A 15,070-nucleotide genomic window follows, 5' to 3' on the forward strand; every position below is an offset into this window, starting at 1 on the left:
CCATTCAATGAGATTAAGACTGATCTGATAACTCCACTTTCCGACCTTATCCCCATAAACCTTGATTCCCTCACTGATTAAAAATCTGTCTATCTCAGTCTTGAATGTACTTAAAGACCCAGCCTCTACAGCTCTCTGCAGTAAAGAATTCCACAGATTCACTACCCTCCGAGAGAAGAACTTTCTCCTCATCTCTATTTTAAATGGGTGACCCCTTATTCTGAGATGATGCGCTTTCACCCTGCGCTCTTCCACAAAGGGATCTGTAGCCATCTGGGATGGCCACTTACAACAAGAAATGTGGACGTTCACAAAGCCTAAAGGGAAATATGGACAATGTAAGATTCAGGCAGGCACAGAGCCTGCATGAATATTCGTGAGCAGAGAATCCAGACAGCATCGAAACCCCCAACCGATCAGCATTTTCGTAAGACAAAGGACTGATACTCAGGTAACCGATACAATTCCAGGCATTTCGGCGCCACTCCCTTTACTCAGGAAGCATAAACAGCCAGGTCAATGACTGCTTAGGACACGCCCCTTTATTGGCTCAGATCGAACGCAGTGATCGAGAACTGCCGAATTGATTGGGTCCAAACCTAAGGGCCACCCAAAAGAGCATGAAACTCCCCAAGGGTAAAGAGAGACACTGCCATGTGTTCGATCTCTTTTGGACCTGGCGCTCCGGCACCATCCATCTCCAACTGAAGCACCACGACCAGAAGCAAGTCCAAGTTCAACGCCCACTGCCAGACGGATGTTCCCAGCTGAACAGCAGTTACTTCTCCAGACCCAGTAGATCCAGATTCCTCTGACCTAAGCCGGGTGCCTGAAGTTAAGTACAGGTTGTCATAGTTGTTAAGTGTAGTTTAGCTCGTAGTGTTTATGTTGCATGTATAAGTTAATCTTGTGTGTAAATAAAGTATTATTGAATTTGAACTAACTAACTGATTGTTGGGTCTTTGATCGATATCCGGTTGTACCTTGTGGTGGTATCATTTGATACCTGGCGACTCTGAAAGCAATATAATATCAATATCTAGATAAAAGAAGGGCAACCTTATTGACTGTCATATTTATAGCGAGTAAATATAGCAACAGAACTTTTTCACGTTGATGTGACCATCGACTGAACTCTTTACGTAGTTCCAGTGAAAGTTCCGTGATGGAAGATTACAGAGGGAAACCTTCCCAAGTAAGTACCAAAATTCACTTTACTTCTATCCCACCCTTCCAAAAACAAAATCAGGACAGGATTCTCTTCCTGCAAATCGTCCGGGCTGGATTTATCGATTACCCCGCTGCGTGCTTTTCAGAGGCGGAGGGGGCCCGCCAGCAAGATTTACGTACCCCGCCACTGTCAACAGGATTTCCCGGTGACAGCACCCCTCATCTCCAGGAAACCCATATCCCACATGCGTGAACAGCCGGTACATCGCACCCACCATCTGCAGTATCTCTTACTCAGAACCTACTCTGCCACATATAAATGGTGATGATATACTCTTGGTCACAGTGCAATTTACCCTAATTATCATTCTTAACACAACCTCGTGAAATATCGATATCATGTTGTTATAATGAAAGAGAGGCACCGAACAATCATAAAGAATTGTACACCCATATGGGTTGATTTATTGAGACTGGGCACATGAGAAGATTTATGCAAAGGTAGAAACCTTTAAGACATCAGAGCTGTAATGTGTTGTGCTCACAAGTAAAAGTGAAACCAAAACTGGATCACACGACACACTTCCCTTCTAATGATGTCATGCTGCAATCTTTAAACCCTTAACACATATTACAAATTCCCCTTCTTTTCAAAGATACTTTTGCCCCTTCCAAAGACTATTTAAGATGCATGGTCATGTCTGGTTACCATTACATAAATGTATAGAACTGATGAATCTCCAAAGCTCCTTGTAAGTCCAGATCATGTAATGATCTGGAAGTTTCTTTCATTGCTCACAGTGATCGGGGGGAGGGTGTGTGTGTGTGTGTGGGGGGGGGGGGGGGGGGGGGGGAGGTGTTGTTGTCAGTTTTGGATGTTTTCTTGATTGCATTTGGGATTTTGTCCTAGTTGCAACAGGACTGTACGATGGTTGAGGTGCTGGAGTGGATCAGATTTGTCCTTGGTTATGCCTCACCAATATATCTTAATGTGTAATGACTTCAGAGGACCTTGGGACCAAATAACTCTTTGCCACCTTGGATAAAAGCAAATTACTACGGTTGCTGGAATCTGAAACCAAAGAGAAAATGCTGGAAAATCACAGCAGGTCTGGCAGCATTTGTATGGAGAGAAACGAGCTTTGACAAAGGGTCATCTGGACTCGAAACATTATCTTGTTTCTCTCCCTACAGATGCTGCCAAACCTGCTGAGATTTTCCAGCATTTTCGCTTTGGTCTTTGCCACCTTGGCTGGTTGCCACATACCTTTTGTAGGATCCTGGACATAAACTTGATGTTCTAACAGCAAACTTGGTAATTTTGTATCTGCATCATACACATTGGTTATCTTCCCATGTAATTTTAAAAGTTGCTTTCTAGTCTCTGAGTGAGTTGAATAGATAAGAGTAGGTAAATTCGACTGGTCAGTCGAACATGAGCTCTGCTAGTAATGGAATAACTGCATTTAAAGGTGTGGTTCTCAGATGTAACATTGCAATGTGTAGATCTTGTTAGGGATTTCACTGTATGATGCTTTTGTTCAGCTAGGTCGTCAGATCTAGGGCAGTGAGAAAAAGTAGTGTGATCGATATCTTACTTCTCACACATATCCTGAAATGGTTGACCAATAAATTGCGGACCGCTATCTGGACTGATCTCTCTAAGTGTGCCAAATAAGCTGAAAAAGCACTTAGAGTGTACATGAAAGTTGTGTGTGATCTATTGTACATTGTTAAGTAATAGGGTACTTGGCAAAGTAGTCGATGATAACGATGACATCAGTGCCATGGACATACAAGAGGTTGGATGCGATTTTGGACAAAGGATGTGTCAGGACTCTGTTAAAAAATGATGTGTTATGTTGACTTTGCGTCTGCTCTGTCATGCCTCAAAATTATTGACAATGACTTCAATGTCATTGGGTTGGTGGTGGTGGGGGTGGGGGGGGGGGGGGGGGGGATTAGTCGGCCAACCTCTCTGCTCCTTTTTCTTCAATTTGCCCTTTAAGTAGGCGTCACTAGAAATGCCAGAATTTATCATCCAACTCTGACTGTCTTTTAAAAGATGGTTGTGAGTCACTATCTTGAGCTGCTGCAGTGCTGGATGACCATCTAGTTCCTCCCTCCCACGTTCATTGTGAATGCACGAATCTTGGACAATGGCAAGACTGGGTTTGGTCACAATTCCTCGAGTAGTCAAAAGAAAACCTTGACTCGACTTACTTACTTATTATTATTAAGAATTGTCACTTGACCCAACATGCTAAAAGCTGCCAGGCACATACAAATTAGTAACCAGCAAGGAGTCAATTCAGAAAGCATTAAGGCAAAAAAAGTAAAATGCCCCAAAATCCCATGGCTTCATTTTGGTAGCGGATGGTCAAAATCAACGTTGTCTTACAGAGCAGCTAAAATGATCAACCATTTAAATTACAAGCGGCATAAAGTTCAAATACATTTCACCGACGGCAAATTCAGATATCTACTGAAGATGGGGGTGGCTCACAGGGTGAGCAAAGCAGCTCCAAAAACAAAAACATACCAGAAAGGCTTCAGTTTTTTCATTAAGCGAAAGCTTAGAAAATGTTATTATTAGAAAAACACCATAGTCAGTCAATTCAGGTAATATAAAGCAGCTGTTACTGCTCCTATTTGTGCAGAAGGACTGAGTGATTCATTGTTTGTACAGTTGATTGTTATTGAAGTGACCTCAATGGATATGTTGTACATTGTGTTACTGTTCATATTTATCATACTCTTGAACTTAGATAATGCAGCAACCACAGCAGTATGAATAGCACAAATGTTCCCCCCTAATCTCTCCACAAACACTTCTCCTCAGCTATCCTGAATCCCAAACTTTGCCGAATGAATTACAGATGCACATACTCAGCATTGGACCTCCAGACAACAGGCAATATACAGGGCTCTGCCCTGGGTGCTTGTATCCCCTGCAAGCACATCTGTTATCGGCATACCATGGTCAACTCCCAAAGAGGCAATGAATTCAAAAATGACACAAATTATTTGAGATAATAAGTCGGGTGCTAGTATTACAGAGCGCCGTCGACATATCGCAAGTAAATATTCCAAAGATTTGCGATACATAGAACTAAGTGGCTGCATGTCAATACTTTGTGTATTAAGGAAGGCAATTTGAGGCAACAACGAGTAGCAAGCCACAAGTTATATTTAGACCACCTTGGGCATTTGCTTGTCGGTTCCACAATAAAACCCCTGGAAATAAATTAAATTCATTGCCATATGCCCTGATAAGTGCTTCCATGGGATTCGCATTCTTCGTATGAGTGTGACAAATTGAGCTTAAATAAAACTGCATTCGGAATTGTTTGTACGGTTTCCACCAATAAAATATGCTGTCATGTGTACAGTTTGGTAAACATTTTATCCATTTTTATTCTCTTTTTCGCAATGTCATGGTCATGGAGTGTAACCTTGAGTTCTATTAATACCAATTTCTATTAACACCAATAATCTGGTGATGATTAGGCTCGTGTTGTTTTCATGGCTGAAACCTTGGATATTCAGCCCCTGCCGCGGCAGGGAAAGGAGGCAGGTGCTTGTGGAATTTGACTCTGCCAGCCTGCATGTCGGTGCCCCAGTTCATCCCAGCTCCAAGCCAATTTCCCAGATGTAGGATGCAGGCAAGTTTGCACAACAGCTACTCATCCACAAACAGCGGGAGCATGTAAATAAATGCAAATGGTCTTAATTTGCTTCCATTTGACGGGCCGTCACCCTATACTCCGGCCTTTCATGATTCTCCTGACCCCGCTGTGGGGAATCACGTGGGCACACATCACTTGTGGTCTCTACCAGCATATGCCTGGCGTGGTGGACCTCACGGTGGGCCAAGGGAGCCGCTGTTGCCTCCACCGCAAGGTCTACCATCCAAGAGCCACCACCCCTAGCCAACAATGCAGTGTATGCCCAAACCTCTTCTACCAGATGCCTCCCCACCTGTTCTCCAAACCCCCCTCCCCACGGAACCACTGTACTAGGGGACTCCCCCAGGGACCTCTGCAGTGGAGGGACACCGCCACAGAGACCCCTGTCTAAAGGGACACCCCGCAGAACACCCCCACCCCCCAGAAAGGAAAACCCTGTCTGGAAGCTGGTCTCTTCCTAGAAGGAGAGCAGCTCTGAGCTGTGTCTTGTTCCCACACATCCATTCGTTGAAAGCCACACATAGTTTCCTAGTACTGGCCTGTGATTCACAGCTTCTACAAACCATCTGCACCTTTGCTTTGTTCATCGTCTTTCATGGCTCAGTGGCCTCAGTAGTAAAACTCCAATGCTTGTAAACATTGACCGCAGCAAAGAGAGGTAAGTGCAGTGAAATCACATGTTTGAGCGATTGGAATGCAATTAGTGCTTGAAATGCTTGAATTGCTTACCCGTTTATGCACCCATGGGAATTGTAAACCGGTTGCAATTCAGCTCACGTGAGGGAACATAGGCTAGGATTCTCCGTTGCCCGACACAAATATCGTAATCGGCGATTGAGCGGAGAATCCCTTCCGATGCCTAAATCAGGGGCGGCGCCGGTTTGACTCTGGTTTTCAAGTCTCCACCCTCTCCGAAATGCATCATCACGCCAGCACTGCACACCATTGGAACGCCGTTGGTGTGTCATCGGAAGGCCCTCTCCTGAAGGGCAGAGTTCCTGACCGTACGGTTGATAAGTGGTCTGAGGGGTCGGGAACCCGGCATGGCGCTAGGGACTGTGTCCAGCAGTGCCACAGCTGGCTGGGAGCAATGCCATTGGATGGGGAGCTTCCATGAAGGCTGGAGAGACTGGTCGGGTTGGCCAGGGGGTGAGCTGTGTGGCCGTATTTGGCAGGCTGGATCCGCGCGCGGCTGGCGCCATGTTGTACAGTGCGACCGCTGCAGGTCGTCGCCGTGCACATGCGTGGCCACGGACCTAGCCAATCTCCAGTTGCTTTTGCGGCGGGAGCTGGTGCCGCGATTAGCCCCTCACTGGTCACAGAGTTGGTAAAGGTTCTGCACCGATTTTGGCACCATAAAACACCCAGGAATTCTCCATTTCAGCCGGCATCCAGCCGCTGAAACGGAAAATCCAGCCATAGTCTCCCAAATAGAGAATCCAGCCCAGAGTCAAATGACTCTTTGTTTTGACTAGATATCAAATGTTCATCCAGCCTTGGTTTATAAGGTTTTTTTGTGAATTCACTGGATCTTCTGGACAGTTAGTAAACCATTTCGCAATGCCGGAAGGGCGATATGCGATCCGGCGGAGAGTCCAATGTCGGGCAAAAAACGCATTTAAGACACATTTTCATCCTATTAATGGGCTGGGAACCATATGCTGCAAGCCCCCGCGACTCTCCAGTTCTCTGCGCCGGGAATTAGGTGGGCAAGAGTTGGTGCAGGTATTTACAACCAGGGCCCTGACGAAATGGACCGCATGGAGAGCCAAGGAATAAATCTTCCAGAGAGTTGCTCCCAAAGTCCATTTGAAGGACACTTCTCCCCCCACAATGCAAATCCGGTCTACCCCAAACCCACCGGACCCCCCCCCCCCCCCACCTCCCCCCAGTCACCTGGGGCCAGGATCGAACCTGGGTCCTCAGCGCAGTGAGGCAGCAGTGCTAATCAATGAGTCACCATGCCATCCATTTCCCTTCATGCTTGAGTGGCTTTCAAGTTCCCAGCTGCAAAACTAACCACAATGTTTACAAACATCTAGCTACGATTGAAAGCTCCTGTCTGGAGTAACACTTAGGCCATAGGGAGGGGTTGGGGGCCGGGGGGGGGGGGAGTGGGGGGAAGGATGGCTGATTTTCTTCCCGAAAGCGCATCAGTTATCAGATGGATTTTTACGACAGCTGATGATATTTCCATGATCATCGTTACTTTACGTTCCAGATTTATTAATTGAACTTAAATTTTGCCATGGTGGGATTCGAACCCTTGCCCCAGGGCATTAGTCTAAGCTATCAGCATACTGGTGCAGTGGCATTGCCACTGTACTATTATCTCCCTACAAAAAAAAATGAGCCGCTTCTCCCTTTCCTGGCGTGTTTAGATTTCCTCTTGTTGGGAGAAAACACTGTGCATGCACCCAGCCAGACGCAGACCTCTCTCGTGGACCTTAAGCCAAACATGACTAAATTGATGTGAAGAGGATTTTGCCTGGCTGGAGGCAGAATTGCAGCTGTCATTCTCAGACCTGCAAACGGAGATGCTAAATCTAGGGGATTTGCGCGAGTATGCAAAAAGATAATACAGAAAATCAGCCTGCTTTTTGAAACCTTGCCTTACACGAGGTGGGGGATTAAATCAAAATCCAATTTTGCTGAGCGACGCACGTGTAACTCTAATATATCCTTGAAATGTAGTCGACATGACTCCCTCAAATATGCCAGGAATATTTTTTTTCAAGGAAATGTACAGGCTACTAGAACATTTTGAAAAAGTGGTTTTCTACTGAAGAAACGCTCAAAGGCTAACTTCAGGAAAAAAATGAAACAAAAAAATTGTGGAGGGAAGTGAAGATTGGCATGACATTTAAAATATACGCACAGCAATCACCTCTTCCCAGTGTTGTGTCCAAGAAGACGATTAGTTACTGAATATGCTCCATGCCATACCTGTGTTTTCTGTGTTCAGTCTCTACATTAAATTTTAAAAAAGGAAATGTAACTAAATTGTCATTGGCATTGTATTCAATTCTAATTCAATGCCAATTATTAAGAAAATTTAACCCAAAGCAGTTTAAGTAGAATTGCTTCGATCCAGACTTCCATTTGTTTTCTGTTCTATTACTCTTCCCGAGTCTGTGCTTTTTAAATAATGTAAGCCAACTATCTTGGTTGGAGAGAATCTTTGCTGGCACCAATAAGCGCTTGGTTGTAAAATGTGTGAAACGTCAAGGAGAATAATCGTAGGAAAAACAGAAGGATTGCTGATTGAAATTTCATGGAAATTTCACATTCCTTAAAAGCATCTGTAAAACAGTACCATAAACAAGCTGAATAAAGAACAATGTTCAGCTACTGAATTTTCTTGACAGCTTTGGAATACATGCACAAATGAGCACCAACAATGTTTTGGGAATCGCCTCAGATATAACATTACTATAGGTAGTGATTAATCAGGCTACACTCCCCTCCCCCTTCCCTCGCCAAGCAGTCCACAGAGGTAAATCCTCATTTCAGAATGGCAGGTGATTTTTTCCATGATGTTCCTGATGGGTGCATGGCACTCATTGTACATGCTGACGATTTCTGGTTGGGTGGGAGTCAGAAGTCAGGAGCCAGGTGTTGAGGAGGTATACTTTCCCACGCGGCTGCCAGCCTGTGGCTCTGCAGAATGTGCCAATGATGTTGGATACAGCTGACTGGCGCAGGATGTGTGTGTTATGGCTGTTATCAGAATATTGGTCATTCTCCGATAGGATATCCTGTGCAGGGTCACACACACTGCACACCCTTGCACCTCCAGCCTTTCTCCCCATAAATGTGATGTCCACAGAGCCACCCTGCTTCACTGGGAATCACAGGGGCTAGGCAAAGCCAGGCACTCTCCTTTCTTGCTTCTCTCTCATCAGAAAGAAGACAATGAAGTTCCCTCTCCTGTACTGAGCGTCGGTCACCTCCCTTGAAGAGCAATGAAATGTACAGAACAGGAACAGGCTCTTCGGCCCTCTAAGCCTGTGCCGATTATGATGCGCTAACTTATTTTTAAAAAAACTTCCGCCCTTACTCGGTTCGTATCCCTCTATTTCCTCCCTATTCATGTATCCATTCAGATGCCTCTGTTGCTCGTTATGCTTTCCCTTAATTTACTCTGTTTTAATTACCTTTGCTCAAGAGTCGCCAGGTATCTTTCTGATACCACCACAGGGTTCAAAACCGAATACTGATCAATGACTCGATACACCAGTTAGTAAGTTTGAAATCAATACACATTTATTTACAGACAGTCAATTATTACTCATGCATAAACTCTATTCGCTAAACTACAACTACTACTAAAGCCTATACTTAGCTTCGAGTGGCCCACTCAGTCAGAGGAACAATGGCTGTTGTCCGGTTCTTATACTGCTGGCTTCGAACTGGGATAGGATCGTAGCTAGGAGTGTCTATCTCGTAGCGTGCATTGACCTTAGACTTACTTGGTTGGTGCTTGGCGGGCCTCTCGTCGCTGAGAGCCAAAAGCCAAGGTGAAGGTGAAGAGATCTTCCACAAGATTCCAAGAGAGCGAACTGAACTTGGGGACACTATCTTATAGTCCCCAGGGGTTTTGGGCCCTTCTGGGCGGACCCCAGACTTGGTCCCAATTAATTAGACCATGTCTCAATCGTTCGTATTGATTTTCTCCAATACCGGAGTTGTTCCCTGATCGTTGGGCAGGCCCTATGTGGCCTTTGGCCTGCCTTTGTTTTAGCTCCAACTGGCGCCGGGGAGTCTGTCCTGGTCTCGATTGTTTCAATGTTTCCTTTTTGTCCCTAGAGATAGCTCATTAATATGCTAATGGCTATTGGTTTCAGTTCTGTCTGGGTTCTGCAAATCTTAATACACAGGAAACCTTGCACCTGCTTGTTTTCTCTAGTGTTGTCCGTTTTTCCCTGCACTCCTTGCGAGTGTCCATTTTGGAATCGGGACGTGGCCACCCCAGGTGGCTACACCTCTTAAATCTTGCTAATGTACCTGCTTCCACCATATCCTCTGGCAGCATGTTCCAGGTACCTACCACTCTCTGCAAGAAAAACGTATCCCATATATTTCCCTTAAACTTTCACCCTCTCACCTTGAACCTGTGCCCCCTTTTAATTGACACTTCGACCCTTGGAAAAAGGCTCTGACTATCCACCCTGTCTATGCCTCTTGTAAACCTCTATCAGGTCTCCCCTCAGCCTCCATATTTCCACTGAAAACAATCCTAGTTCATTCAACCTCTCCTCATAGCCAACACCCTCAAGACCAGGCAACATCCTGGTGAACCTTTGCACTCTCTCCAAAACATCCATGTACTTCTGATAATGTGGTGACCAGAACTGCACACAATACTCCAAATGCGGCCTAACCAAGGTTTTATGTAGGTGCAACTTGATGTCCCAATTCCTGTACTCAATGCCCCAGCTGATGAAGGCAAGCATGCCATATGCCTCCTTAATCACCTTGGCCACATGTGTTGCCATGTTTAGGGAAGTGTGGGCCTGCACGCTCTATATGTTAATGTTCCCAAGGGTTCTACCATTTACAGTCTAATTCATACCTAGACTTGATCCTCCTTGATGCATCACCTCGCATTTGTCTGGATTAAACTCCATCTGCCATTTCTATGTCAAGTCTTCAATCTATCTGTATCCTGTTGTATGCTCTTAAAATCCTCGGAACTGTCATCAACTCCACCGATCTTTGTGTCATCTGCAAACTTACTAATCAGACCACCCACATTTTCTTCCAGATCATTTTTATATACCACAAACAACAGAGGAACCAGCAGTGATCCCTGCAGAACACCACAAACTACAGATCTTCATTTTGAAAATGCCCTTCCACCACAACGTTCTGTTTACCATAACCAAGTCAGTTCCAGCCAGCCCACCCCGAATCCCATGTGATTATAGTTTGTGTACCAGTCTGCCAAGTGGGACCTGGTCAAACACCTTACCAAAGTCCTTATCAACTACATTCACAGCCTTTCTCTCATCAATTTACTTTGTCACCTCTTCAAAATACCCAATCAAGTTAGTGAGACATGACCTTCCCCGTCCAAAACATGCTGCTTGTCACTACATAGTCAATTTTTCTCCAAATGTACATATATCCTGTCCCTCAGTATCTTTTCCAAAAGCTTCCCCACCACTGATGTCAGGCTCACCGGCCTATAATTTGCTGGATTATCCCTGCTTCCTTCCTTAAACAAGGAAACAACATTGGCTAATCCCCAGTCCTCTGGAACCTCATCTCTGGTCAAAGAGGATGAAAAGATATCAGTTCGGGCCCCAGTTATTTCTCCCCTTGCATCCCGCAGTAACTTGGGATAAATCTCATCCGGCCCCGGGGGCTTGTCTACCTTAATGCAATTTAGAATACTCAACACTTCCTCTTTTGATATATTACATTATCAAGAGCATTCACACACCTACCCTGACCTCAACATTTGTCATGTTCTTCTCCGTGGTGAATATCGATACCAAGTACTCATTAAGGATTTCACACACTTCGTGTGGTTCCACACAGAACTTCTCTCCACTGTCCCGGATTGGGACTACTTTTTCTCTTGCTACCCTCTTGCTCCGAATATATGCTTAAAAACCCTTGTGGTTCTCATTGACCATGTTTGCGAAAGACATTTCATGGCCCCTTCTAGCCCTCCTAATTCCACATTTATTCCTTCCTACTTTCACTGTACTCCTTAAGGGCTTTGTCATTTTTAGATGCTAGACCTATTGTATGCTTTCTTTTTCCTTTTGACCAAGCTTACAATTTCTCTTGTCATCCATGATTCCCGAATCCTGCCATCTCTAAACTTCATTTTTGCAGGGACCTGCCTGTACTGTACTTCAATCAACTGGCCTTTAAAAGCCATCACATGTCACATGTGGATTTGCCCTTAAATAGCCGCTCCCAATCCACATTCCCCAGTTCCTGTCTAATTTGGATGTAATTGGCCCTCACCCAATTGAGCACCCCCACTCATGGGCCACTCCTGTCCTTATCCATGACTACCCAAAACCTGATGGAATTATGGTCGCTAAGCTAAAATGCTCCCCCACTGAAACATCAATCACTTGTCAACATACTGTATTAAAAAGGCCTCCTGGACACATCTAACAAACTGCTTTCCATCCGAGCCTCTGGCTGTAACGAATTCCTGGTCAATATGTAACCTCCCTTAATGACCTGCTCTCCATTCAGCAATGCAACTCCCCCACCTCTTTTATTTCCCCTTCTGTCCTATACAAAACAATGATATCCCGGAATGTTACGCTGTCAGTCCTGTTCCTCCTTTAACCATCTCTCCATAATTGCAATTACATCATAGTTCCATGCAGTAATCCAGGCTCTCAGTTCATCTGTCTTACCTATTATACTTATTGCATTGAAGCAAACACACTCCAGACCTACAGTCCGCTGAACCCTGTGACTTCCCTCTGCCTGGCTCTTACTCAGCACTATGTCTATCTCAGTCTCACTTTTTTCCCCAGTCTCTATACTTAATGGACTGCTGTTCCACTTCCATCCCGCCCCCACCCCCAACTCGGCACATGAGTTTAAAACCTCCCAAACAGCACTGGCAAACCTCCTGCCTAGGATATTGGTGCCCCTCCAGTTCCGTCCTTCTTTGTACAGATTCCACCTTCCCCAGAAGATATCCTAATGATCCAAAAATCTAAAGCCCTTCCTCCTACACCAGCTCTTTAGCTACATGTTCAGTACTATCTCCCTGTTCCAAGCCTCACTAGAACGTGCACTTACAGGCTGCCACCCGGACGACACACTGGCATAGAAATTTAGGGCGATACAGATCTTGATGGCCACTGGCAGTGCCATCCTCATTCTACTCTGCAGTTGTTGACTAGTTTCTTAGATGTAGCACATTTTGATCACTGGGTCCTCAGTGATCTGTGAGCACTTTTGACTGCTCGTAACTGACATAGAGGTAGGATATGTGTTCCCAGAATATATTTGGTGGATTGGGCTTTATATTGAGAGCCCTCATCCTCCTCGCCCTGTGTAAATCTCCCTCTCTGTGCTGCCTGATTTCCAAATCATACTGTAGCCAGGAGACTGAAACAGACTTTCCACTGACAGGCATTCTAACTCCCCTGACCTCCTTGTCAAAATCCAGCCCCGATACCTTGGAAACACAAACTGTTTGCAAAGCCCGTCCAACAACAAACCCCTCACCTGAAGCTTGCACGATTATCCCTTTATGTCGCACTGTGGGTGAGAGGCGAGGACGTTCCTCACGCAGCTGGATGCATGTTCAGCTCGGGGTGATTAAGGGAGAACTTTAACTGGATCTCGGTGGCCCATAATGGCAGATCATTTGCCAAAAAAAACAGTCGGGGCTGTTTTACATCACGATATGGCAACTGCTTCCATTGCGACCATATCACACAAGCACCTGGAGTGGCCAAAAGCATTATGCTCAGTGGCGGATTGGCCAGGGTGTCAGCTTGCCCGATGGCAAGTGAGCCCCTGATGAAGTGGGCCCCCTATATCAAATAAAATTGCAATAAAGAAACAAACACAGACAACTGTTTTAGTAATAAAAAGGAATAAGGAAAAAAAGAGAACAGGACACAAATAAGCAGTGCATGAAAAGGAACGAAGCAGGGAGGTAGTAGAAGGATGTGGAATAGGGGGCCCCGGGTCGGGCATAATTAAGGAAATTCCATGTTTTCAGCAAGTGTGTGAATTTAAAGATAAAGTTACAATTCGTAATTTGAGATGGTCGGCAACTTCAAAGGATATCAAGCCGTAGTCTTGGTTCAGCCGGTACATCGGTCCGGGGCCCGGAGAGCCAAGAAGGGGCCCGTGAATCTCTGAAGGGCCCTTACAAATTATAATTAATTAGATAAATAAATCTCCAACTTCTTTCCTGAGATTTGTATTCTAACTTAATAAAATATAATTATTTTTAAAAAGAGCAATACCAAATAAAAATGCAATAAAGAAACAAACAAATAATCACTCAGTGTATGAAGGAACGAAGCAGTGTTAAACAGATGTGAAAAGGAGTGAAGGGGGGGCTGGTTCACCCGGGTCGGACACAGTTGGAAATCCACGTTTTCAGCAAGAGTGTGTGAATTTAAAGATAAAGTTACAGTTCGTGATTTGAGATGGTCGGCAACTTGAAAGGATATCAAGCAGTACATAGGGTCGTGAGGTCACCGAAAAGGAGAAGCGGTACCTTTGACCGTGAATCATGAGGTCAAAGATATTGAAGTGACAAGCCATGATCGGTAAACTCAAAGGGTTGCGACTTGTAACACTACACTGGTATCAAACTGGACATGTTAACTTTGGTCGTGGGACCATTCTTAATGTCTTACTATAGTCGGACCAAACTTCTAAGTTTCAACAGTTGTCTCAGTTGCTTGCTGGTGTGAACACTGGACAGTGGATTGTCTCCTTTTCTGAAGCTGCATAGGCCACAGTAGTATTGACTAATGAACATAGCCTATTGAAGTGTAAGTAAGTTATTTTATATTTTTTATCAAGTAGGGGTTTATCTGGCATTCCTTCAAGTTATTCTTGCAATCATCAATATTCATTTTTCCCAATGTGGGCTATTTTTAATTAAGTTTTTGTTTCAGGAATATTACCCCTACCAGCATGAAAAGGAAAAAGCATAAATCTGGGTCACTAAAACGCAAAAAACAAAAAGAAGCCGAAAGGAAGGAATCAGCCAAGCAATGCAGGCCTATTACAGAGTTTATAATACCACAAGCACAATCCACATCAATATCCAGTTCTGCAACAAATAATCAAGAAGCAAGAAACAATGCTCATGGTGATGATGCAATGACATGTGAGTTACAAGAACAGAGAAGAACTACTTTGAATGTAGAGACAAATACAAGTGCATCCATTACTAATCAACCCAGGCCCAATATTTCGTCTGGCTTCCTTGTTCCGGTATCTGTACTGCCTGTAGTTGTAACATCTGAACACATAGCTTCAACTAGTGACAGGGAATCAGATATTCCTTCAAGCATAAATGACTTGGTTTCTGAAGCACATCCTGTAAATGAACCTACGCAAGAAAATGAAAGATCAATTACTGGAATCTTCCAATATCCATCACGAGCAAAGCTAAAACAGTTTTTTGCTGAACATCCACTTCAGCCACTTGATGATCTGCCATTTGATGCTTGTTTGTATGAGAGGAAAAT

This window comes from Scyliorhinus canicula, chromosome 19 (genome assembly GCF_902713615.1).
Source record: "Scyliorhinus canicula chromosome 19, sScyCan1.1, whole genome shotgun sequence".
In the NCBI taxonomy this organism is placed as follows: Eukaryota; Metazoa; Chordata; class Chondrichthyes; order Carcharhiniformes; family Scyliorhinidae; genus Scyliorhinus; species Scyliorhinus canicula.